Raw genomic sequence first — 11,523 nt, forward strand, 5'->3', positions numbered from 1 at the left:
TTCAATTAGTTGATAATTACATTTTCTATATTATACCACAAATTATTCATATATAAAAAAATAAATAAATAAATAAAATTGATCCAATTACTATAACCACATTAGTTTATAACATTTATTGAAAAAAAATAAAACAAATATTATTTAAAAACTTGATTCATATTCAAATTCAACATCCAAATATAACCGAAAAATCTCTAATCTGCATATCTATTGAAAGAGAAATTATTTCATAGTCCAGAACCATTATTTCACACCATTTCAAAATTGACACATCCCTATTTTATCTCTTAAATCCAAGATACAACCAGTGGAGCCCACTGTTCTAACCAATATGAAAAATTGACACATTATCACTTAAATCCAAGATAAAACCAGTGGAGCCCACTGTTCTAACCAATATGAAAATGAATATGGAACACTACATGATCTTGCCCCAAGCCTCAAGACCCTACCACCTCCATCATAGTGGCATTCCCATCTTGTGATTCACATACAATCTATGATTCACATGGGAAAGTATGCAACTATAGGTGTAAAAAGAACCCTACAACTGGATTTGTTTCTTCCCCATAAAAACAGCAAAAGCCATGGAGTCCAAAGCTCATCACAAGCATAACTGCTGAAAGCCACACACATACACACAAGAAAAAGGGCAAAACACAAGCAAAAATGTCGCAATATCCAAAACACCACTCAAAATAGTGACAAATTGCATGCAAAAACAAAAGCATTCCCTACAAGAGAAACTCACTTAGAACCATTCTAAAATTCAGACACAAAACTGTTTTCAAAATCAGCCAGAAACTCCAAATTTGATGTCCTAACAATTAGGAAACAAGCCAATCATTTAAAGACAACGATGCCAATTGATCAGCGGGATTGCTAGCCTGTTGCTGCTGAACATTCTTCAGAACTTCCATAGCCTCCGCAACCTTGGCTTTCAGAGCTTCAGGCGACTCCAGCAAATGCAAAACCATCCATCTCCAGAAGCATGCCAGTAACCTTCGCTGCCTTCTCAGGCTCCAGCTGTTCCACAAGGGGATACAGATTTTCACCCAGCATCTGCAATCGTTCACCCAACACACATTTCAGTTATTCATCAGAACACTGTTGTCATTGTACTAACAACACTAATCATCATCATGGTACATGGATTAGAAGGCATCAGAAAAACCTCTGCCATAAGGATGATAACGAAATGTAACAGAGTTACCTGTCTATCTTACTAATGGTAGCATTTTGGCTAAAGCATATTTAAGACCTAAGGCAAAAATTTCAATTGGGACCTTTTATAATTTTTTTACTACAATTTTTATCATTTTTTGTGGGGCCCTTTATACTACAATTTTGATAAGAAAATAAAAGAGGTGTAATATAGTGATAAAAGACCATTTTGTATCCAATGAAAGATGTTTCTCTCTTTCTTATTTGACGGAGAGATCATGATATTGATGAATTGGTTTTTTTTTTTTTGATATTTTAAAATTTGACCATTATTTATTTATTTTACAAACAATATTTGTTAATTTTTTTTTTATTTTTTTTATTTCTGATACTTTTTTGTGTATACACATATATGGCATAATAAGCGGGGCCTTCTACTCAAGGCCCTAGGCAAGCACCTACGCTGCCTGCCCCTTGAGCCATTACTGTTTCAAACACTGCCAAAAAATATAAGTAATAATACCATTAGAAAATATGTTATTCTGTTGACTAAAGCCAGATGAATTTGATATGTGAGAGAACTCCAAACAACTTTAAGTTGCCTCTTCGTATAAGAATATAGTTGTACTAAAACATATTAAAGCATAAAGCTACCCTGCTAATTCCCTAAACCCTGCAAGCAAATGAAAAAAGTAACACGAGAAATGCCTACCGTCCTCTGGTCAGCAGGAGAAGCATTTGCAAGGGCAGAAGCCAAAGCACCAATTGGAATTGGTTGAGACATTCCCCCATCATGCAAAGGCATGCCACCCATATCATAAGGGATGGAAAGCATGCCTCCAGCAACACCAGGCATGCCACGTCCTGGGGGCTAGCAGTAGACCCGCCCCCTCGGAAGCATCTATCATTCAAACAAGCCATCAAACGAAGTACAATAAACGTGAATATGAAACTCAAACAATTGGGAGCAAATCAATAAGTGATACCTGTTGCTGCATAAGTGGAACTGGCTGTTGCCCCTGCTGCCCTGGAACACCTCCTGCACGTCTGCCACCAGGACGCTGACCCTGCTGAACCATTGGCACAAAGAAATTCGGGATGGGGCCCCCACCAGGCCTCATGCCTGGTACAAGTTGCTGCTGACACCCAAAATCGGGCTGACAAAGTTTAAATACCAGCAAACAAAATACGTTACCAACATGTTATGGTTATAAAATACTGCTCATATCATACACAACCAGTCATTTCAAGGGCAAGACATAGAAGATTGAACTTGTAACTTCACGAAGAAGAATATTAACATATCACAAAATTCCAGATAAGGTGTCAAAATAGTGATCTTATGAATGGCGCATAAATTGAAAAGAAATGGCTGAGTCACCCATATTTGAACTATCCTGTCAGGTGACTTGAAGAAACACTACTGAATGTAGTTGAGTATACCATAGCATCACAGTAGCTACATTCAATGCAATTACAAAGTAGAAGTGAATGTCTTTTCTGGGAAGAGCGAGGATTTTTTTTTAAGAAAAAATTTGGTAAGTAGAGAAGAATGAATAATTTTCAAACACCCATTGCTCAAACTTACAAAGTTTGTCCCCGAAACCATATTTTACGACCATCCGGTCTGTGAAAAGAGTTTGGCTAGTTATGACCAATATCATAATGTATTTGTGAATTGGGGGTTCTACACTGTGCAAAATAAGAGAAAATTAGTTCTCAAATTAGAATTTTCAAACCGGGTTGACCGCAAATGCCTCCAATTTATAAAGCAACTGACAAATGGGTGAAGAGAATAAGAGTGCAACACTAGCTAGAGACATGGGATAGTTCACAAGTTCAACAAATATTCACCCTAACATTAAATGTGCATTAACACTGCTGAGTCAGTTCAATATGCATCATAATCATCAAGCATGGAGACTGTACAAAGGATTAACTGAAGCTCTAATATCTGCAGGCATGGGTAGTATCTCTTTGCACCAGCCTCAATTAACAGAAGTACTGAATATTCACATGATATGACTAAATATGCAATATAATAGCAATCATAAATAATAGGATTACTCGGGGAGGTATGATAGCAGGCGGAGCTTGTCCGTAAAATATCTGTTGTCCAAGACCAGGACCACCAGGGGGGTACATTGGCATACGAGGAGCAACTAAAGGTGCCATCACCACTGGACAAAATTGGGCCTGCACAAGCAATAGAATTTCCATTTTCATGTAACCAACCATGTTTTTCCACGTATAGACGTATCAAAGACAAAACAATATAGATACATTAAAGCACCATCAATTCATGTGTCATTGCTGCAAAAAAAAGGAAGTTCTGTTGCAATTAAGAAACACTAATGAATATCCTAAAACAAGAAATGAAGCTAAACTGTTAAATGTTTAAGCATATATGACATTGAAAATTTGAGTTCTTAAGGCAACTCTAACAAGCTATCTAAATGGGCTATTTTAGCTATCTTCATCTCCCTCTCCCTCTCTACCTTTTGCTCTCTCCCCCCCCCCCCCCCAAAAAAAAAAAAAAAAATGTAGAGAGTGGCAAGCTAAAATAGATAGCATTGTTGGAAGATATATTGTGAAAAGTGGATAGCTAAAATAGAGAAGATACTTTTGGTGCACTTTTGCTAGTTAATGGTTTTAAGTGTAGCTCTAATTGGACATGACTTTTTGGTATTATATATTTTTTGCCACCCATTCGGTTAGTAAAAGTTTGCAATCAAAGTCATTTTACTTTATTTTATTTTTTGATAAATAAATTTGCAATCAAAGTCATTCAATTCATATTGAAGTTGTCATAGATAGCTTTCTTTTTTCAAAAAATATAGAAATACAGAAAAAGTATTAAAGATGTAAAAAAATTATTCAAACTTCAGATAAAAAAAATTGCAATGTAAATGATTTATAAATATTTACCTAAATTAATTTTAAAATACAAAAAGGCCCCACTTGGAGATTTCACCTTAAGCCCCCGAAAGGATTGGGGACTGCCCCCAATTGCTGCATCTTCTTTGTAAGTTAAAAAAAATAGGGAAAAAATGTACCTGCAATATTGCTCTTCTATCTTCTTTTCGTTGTGCGTGGGCAACATAAAGAGGTTTGCTAACAATCATCTTGCCATTCATTTCCAATAGCTATCAACCAACAACAACAACAACAACAACAAAGGGAAAAAATATTTAAAGATGCAAAAGAAAACAAAAACAAAAATCAACAGCTATTTTATCAAGAATTTACTTAAGATGCAAATTATATATCAACTCACAGCCCTAGATGCCTCTTCGGGAGTAGAAAATGCAACAAATCCTGATCCCCTACTTACTCCACTAGGGTCACGCATAACCTGTTCATATATTGAAACAATAAGACTTCAGTAAATATAAACCAATATAAAAACCGAGCCAACTACATTGGCGCTTTCCAACACAATATATAGATGATACAAACCTTGTATGAAGTTATGATGCCAAATCTAGAGAACAATTCCTTAAGCTTATCATCACCAATGCTGTCATCTAAATTTTTAAAGTATCCTTGAGATTTGTCTGCCGCCTCCTTTACAGTCTGCTCAAATCGATTTTTTAATTCAAGTTCCCTCTCAGATTTTTTTTGTGCTTTCCCAACAAACCATGCCTTAGTTTCAATTTTTTTTCCATTAAGAGACTCAACAGATCGAGCAGCATCATCTGCATTCGCAAAGTTGACAAAACCAAAGCACAGAGTTTCCATCAGCATCCCCCATCAGCACAGCACTAGTGATTGCTCCAAAATCACCAAATATTTTCTTCAGATCTTCTTCTGTTGTTGATTCTGATAGATTCTTTATGAAGACATTGGTGAATTTTACCTTGTCCAATGCCATTTCTCTTTCTTGCTTCTGAAGGAAGGGTCCCACGTATACTTGCTTATCATTCAGCAGCATACCATTAAGTGTCTCAATAGCTTTTTGGGCAGCTTCCTCACTATCATTGTTAAAATTTACATCACCTACCACCCATTTACCATCACCTACCACCACCTACTCCTCACCTACTCCTCACCTACTACACTCACCCTCTCCTATATAATGAGCCACTCACTATTTGTAATACACACACAACATTCATCAATCAATAATATATATATTTTTAACATGGTATCAGAGCAGGTTTAGAAACTAGTATTCGCGCTTCACCGGCGGGCGGCAACCTCACCTTAGCCGTCCGCCGGACCTCAACCTAGTCCGCTAAAATTGTTTACACATACCTTTACTCTTCTTCACCACCACATGTCCAAACCAGCTGCTGACTGTCCTCATCTCCCTCAGGCAGGTCCTCAGCATCACTTTCCTCATCCTTTTCTTCCTGATCCTTCCCGCGAGAAACATCATCAGCTGGAAACTTGCCACCACTGCCGCTGCTCCTTTCCCGGTGGCGCGTCCATGGCGATCCACCAAGCCCTGCCGCGCTCCCAACTCATCCATAAAGGATCATCTTCCCAGCCTCATCAGCAGCCTTGCAAGCCACAACAGTGGCGTCAATATCCCCTTCTCCCTGCAAGCACACGTAGACACGCCATTCTGGACAGACACGCCATTCTGGACCACATTTTCACCAGACGTCCTCTCTATCTCTGGGGGCGCAACAAGGTACTTGCTTGGCAGCTTCAACTCCCTGTCATCCTCAAGCATTCCCGCATAACGCATTTTAGGGACTCGACCGCGATCCACTTTGTCAAAGTCTTCATATGCAAGTGCCTTAGCAAGCATCACCATATGGTCTGCTCGAACTTTGAGAGTCCCCACAGCATCACCATCCACCACAGGACCCTCTGCTTTCCCGCTCCCGAGGGACAGCCACTGCTGTGTTGTTTTTTGCGACGAGTCCGCCACACTTGCATCGACATTCGTCTCTCTCACTTTACACTTTCCACCCCACTATTCCTTTTTTTAATCCACCCCCTCAACTTTCTTTTCTTTCTTTCATTTATATCTATATATATAAATCTGTTTTTTATATAATATTGCACATGGGTCTTCTACCGAGCTGGTGAAAATGAAGGCACATGGGTCTTCTTTTTTATCTATTTCTTTTATTTTTTTTATTCTCTTTATCTGTCTAACCCATGTGTCTCTCTCTCCTCACGCACATTCACCTTTCTTTTAATATTTCCACCCATTTATTTTAACCTTTTCTTCCACTAACCCATTGCTTCTATATTTTATTTTATTACCTACCCATCATCTCTTTTCCCTTTTTCTTCCCACCAGTTTCCATCAACTTGTCTTGTTGTTTGAATTTTCCTCTTTTTTTCTTTCTTTTGCTTTTTTTTTTCCCTCAGCCTTTTGACAAATTTTCCTTTTTCTTATCTCCGTATTTATCATTTTCGTTTTTCCTATATATATATATATATATATATATCTATATATATATTTCACCAACAACAAAAAAAAAAAAAAAAAAAAAAAAAAAACCAAAGCAAAACAACAACCAACAAACACAACTGCACACCACACTCATTTTATTCATATCAAGGGATCAACCCCGATCACAATTTTACACAAAAAAAAAAAAAAAACCCACAAAACAACAACAAACAAAACAACCACATCCACAGGCAGGATTTTCTTCTCTACTCTGCCGCCGGTCTCTTCTTCTTGCCTCCGTCCTGAGGGGCCCTTGACGGTGTTGCCTCCGTGCTTCCTAGACCACCAAGCAAGTTCACTCCCCCATACTCCTCCACTGCAGCATATGGCGGCCCTCCAAATCGGAACATCACGGTGGCCTTCCGCTTCAGCTCCTTATTTTCCGCCTTCAGCACACTTATCTCTGCTCGCGCATCCTTATACATGCGTTGGAGCAGAGCCAGCTGGGAGTTTAACTGCTGCACCTCATTTCTCCTACTCTGCAGCCGGTTCGACAAGTTTGTAACCGCAGTCATGGTTTCCACACATGACTTCAATGTATACTGATTGGCTTCCACATCCGACTGCACTGCCATTCTTTGCTCCATAGACCGCATCGGAAAGTTCAGCGGAGCAAACTCCGGGGCACTTGGTTGAGGTTCCAGTGCCACCGCTCCAGTTATCTCTCTTGTTGACTCATTGAGGTCGGGAAAGAGGGTGAGCAGACCGCGGGAAGACGAAGCCATTTTTCTGGGCAACAGCGTGTTACCGAGTGTTACAGAGTATCTCTCTCAGCAAAGGACGAGTTTTTCAGGGGATTTTCAGAAGTTTTTTGTCTGCCTCCGCCTCAGCATCAACCTTGGTTAAATAGCCAAGGCAGCCACGCGTATCGCGCGCCCCTTGCGCCAGACGACAAACGGGCGCGCCAGCCAAGACGACAAACTCACGTGCCTCGCCATCATGTCCGGCACACCTTTTGATAAATTGGGCACGCTTTTTGATGGCACGCCTTTTGACAGATTGGGCACACCTTTTGAGGGTGCACCTTTTTCAACGGTCCGACATGACCCCATAAACTGTCCCGACATTGATTCCGGTTAGCTTTTCCAGTGTCCTCTACAACGTTATGACACAACCATCCAGTGTCCTCTACATCGTTATGACACAACCTTCCAGTGTCTTCATCAACGGTCTGACACGACCATACAGTGTCTCCTATCTTTTTTTTTTTTTTTTTTACTTTTATGTATTTTATTATTTTGTTCCTCTCTCCAAACTCAAGTTGGTTAGTTTCTATCCTCCTTGAGTTTGCGGGGGACTGTTAAAATTTACATCACCTACCACCCATTTACCATCACCTACCACCACCTACTCCTCACCTACTCCTCACCTACTACACTCACCCTCTCCTATATAATAAGCCACTCACTATTTGTAATACACACACAACATTCATCAATCAATAATATATATATTTTTAACAATCATATTGCACAAACCCGTACCCTTTTGACTGACCAGAGGGGTCTGTAGCAACCCTGCAAGAGAGAATATTTCCAAACGAAGAAAATGTGTCATGCAGTGCTTGGCGGTCAATAGCCTTGTCCAAATTCTGCCAACACAAAAATACACGAGTGTTTGGTCAGAACACAAAACAAAACAAATTTAAATCCCAAAGAAAATTCTCAAATCCGGTAAAACCAATAGAAGCGAAGAAAAAATTTATATACCTTAATAAAAATGTTTCCAGGCCCACTTTCGCACATTACCCTAATGGGCGTTCCATTCAGAGGAGTGAAGTTCAGCACCTCCAAAGCCCTTAGAGCTGTCATCAACATAGATTAAAGATGCAAGGCAGAAGGGGGGGGGGGGGGGGGGGGGGTCAAAATGTTATAAGTACACAGTTCAGGACAAAAATTACCCTTCTCAGTTCCAATAAGAAAAAGCAACATGGTCCCATGAGCATAAGCTCACATGCAGCACAATGGCATTCAAGAATAAAAAACAAAGAAATACAAGAATAAATATATTGACAATACGTTGATTTTTGGCTTGTGATTTCCTTCCTCTTCATGTGTTTTAGGATTAGTTCGTTTTACAGTCGAGAACATAGTACACAATGTTGATTAGATGGGCCAAATGGATAAAGTAATATCTTGAAAACCAGCTCCTATTGCACAGTATTGGAGCCTGTTTCTTCTTAATATACATGGGCAGTCTTAATAAGAATATAATTTTTTTGGACCTCGAACTTTAAGAGTTTTGGAATGAATGTTATAACCTTTGTATTGATAAGTCCATCAGGTCAGTTTGCTCAGGTGGCCTTCCGAGACAGGCTGCCATTTCTTATGAGCACATGCACCACTAGATTTATGGATGTACTAAAAAACATAGTGCTCCCATGGTTCATGAGAAGGAATAAAAGGACTTGTCCCTTGAGTAACCACAAGCAAAAACACCAAATCATCGCAATTCAAATGGAAGTTTATTAAAGGCGTGCCTAGGTGTGCGCCTAGGCCCAAGGCTCATCAAGGCGCAGTTAGTGCGCTTCAAAACATCTGAAGCTAGGCAATATAAAACAAGCCCCATAAAGGTGCATGAAACGTGCGCTTTGGGCTTAGGCTCAAGGCTCATGACTTATGCGCTTCTTTTAAAAAGTTTGTTTATTACAACTATTACCTTGATTTCACGTAAACTCATTGTTTTAAAAAGGGATAATTACAAAATAAATCCTAAAGTTTCACGTATTTTTCACTTTAAATACCTTTTGACAAACAGAGATGGATAGAGGGGGCAAACTGAAATACGGATGAAACTACAGGGTTTAATTTGTCGAAATTGAAACATTGGGATTTAAAGTTAAAAACGCGTAAAACCTTAGGATATTTTTTGTAATTAATCCTTTAAGGTTTTAAACTTTTTTGACATTTTTAGTAGCATTTTATAACTTTTTGGCATACAACTAAAAAAAAAATCACAATTATATATATATATATTTTTTGCATTTTTTGTTTTTAATAATTTTTTTATATATTTTTTAACTTTTTAAGTCCAATAAATTTAAAAGTAATTTTTTACAAAAAAAATAAAAACAAAAAATTAATTACTTGTAACTTTTTTAAAAAAAAAAAATTAAAAGAACTTTGGTGTCGGGTTGAGTAAGTAGTTAAAATTGTTAATTTAATTTTTTTTTTTAAAGATTCATTAAAATAAAAGAAAACCAATAAAAAATTCTAACACCAAACACCCACTTAGCCAAAAAAATCGAACACTCAAACGAGATCTAAATGCATATATAAAACAAAGTATCTCCAATTCTTCAGTTTTTTTTTTTTAATAAAAATTTAAATTTAATAAAAAAAAATTCAAAAACCATCTTTAATCATTTCATCAAATCAAGAATCATTTGTTTTATCAAATTGAAAACTCATCAAATCTTTCATCAAATTTGAATTTGATAAAAGCTTAAAAAGATGAAACATTAGAGATAATTATCAAATTTAATGAAAATGGAAATTTGATATAAGAGAGGAATTTAAAAGAAAAATTGATTAAAAAAAAAATTGATGAAAATATTGGAATAATTCATATAAAATCAAAATTTTCATTCAAATTTAATGAAAAAATTGGTAAAAAAGGGTTGGAGAGCATCTCAAATCCTTCATCTTTTCTTTCATCAAATTTAAATTTGACAAAAAAAAAAAAAATTTACTCAAATCATCTCCAATCCTTTCATCAAATGTTTATCAAATCAAGGAAGAGTATTTTTTTCATCAAACTGAGAATTCATTAAATCTTGGACATAATTTTTTTTCATCAAATTTGATAAAAATGAAAATTTGGGATAACAGAATTTTTTTTAAAAACGATTTAATAAAAGAATCGGAGTAGTTAATATCATATCAAATCTTTTACTCAAATTTAAAATTAAATAGATGAAAAAATTGACCATGGATTACACAAGAGATACTTTCTACGTCATAACTAAAAAAAAAAAATCATAACCAAACACAAATAAGGTATAACTAAAGATCTCAAAATAATTAGAAAAAAAAATGATCATAACTAAAGAAATTCTCCAGATTGGAGATAATTTATCAAGTTTTAATTTAAGCAAAGGAATTGAATAGTGAAGCGAAGAACACTAACCATTTTCTCGGTTTGCATAGTAAATATAGCCGTAACCAAGTGATCGCCCCCTTTCTATTCGAACAGAAATCACCTCAGTCTGATTCTTACAAAAATCATATAGCTGCAATGCCGTCACACTCGTGTCGAGGTCACTGACATACAGCCACATATCTACCAATTTTTTGTTTTTTTTTTTTTTTGATAGAGGGAGGAGAGGGAAGAGTAAATAGGGGTAGGTTGTCGGAGATCCGACGAGGAGACGATCGCCTTCGGCGCAACGGGGAGGAAGAATGTGAGTTTTTTAGAAAGGAAAATGTTTGGTAGCTCAAATTTTTGTGGCTCAAATGGCTCAAATCTGTCAAAACGATGTCGTTTTACACTCAAAATCTGTCAAAACGACGTCGTTTTGACAGATTTGAGCCATTTGAGCCACAAAAATTTGAGCTACCTAGTATTGTCGTTTTCAGAAATGATCTGCAGGTGTGTCTGTTTTTTATAGTTGGAGTCAGCCTGCCTAAATTACAATTTGGACCTCTGAAGTACTAAATAATTTTATTTTGGTCCCTATGCTTTAGAGTTTGTCAATTTGACCCCAAAACTTTTAGGGATTTTTTTTTGTGATCGTCGCCGTCGTCAATGTGATCGAGGAAAAAATATTAAGTGTAACAATGTCACCTGCCAATAAAAGTCATAAAGAACTAAATTAACAAGTTTTTTCTTCTACTAACTTAACATTATTGTAGTCCTTATCGTAAATTAAGATTGTTCATTGGATGGTGATACCGTCACATGGTATTACCATTACATTTAATATTTATTTGTAATCAAGT

General features: G+C 36.9%; 1 pseudogene across 1 annotated transcript; it reads right to left on the reverse strand.

Annotated features, from left to right (window-relative positions):
- Positions 1-677: 677 nt before the first annotated feature.
- LOC114257686 (polyadenylate-binding protein 8-like) lies at positions 678-10,990 on the reverse strand (annotated as a pseudogene). Its single transcript, XR_014350551.1, has 10 exons — positions 10,712-10,990; positions 8,293-8,387; positions 8,045-8,174; positions 4,627-5,166; positions 4,445-4,522; positions 4,224-4,313; positions 3,235-3,363; positions 2,154-2,324; positions 1,880-2,068; positions 678-1,065 (listed from the first exon to the last, which is right to left on the reverse strand). The product of XR_014350551.1 is annotated as a polyadenylate-binding protein 8-like (transcript).
- Positions 10,991-11,523: the final 533 nt, after the last annotated feature.

Source organism: Camellia sinensis, chromosome 2, assembly GCF_055761805.1.
Source record: "Camellia sinensis isolate YWXY chromosome 2, ASM5576180v1, whole genome shotgun sequence".
NCBI lineage: Eukaryota > Viridiplantae > Streptophyta > Magnoliopsida > Ericales > Theaceae > Camellia > Camellia sinensis.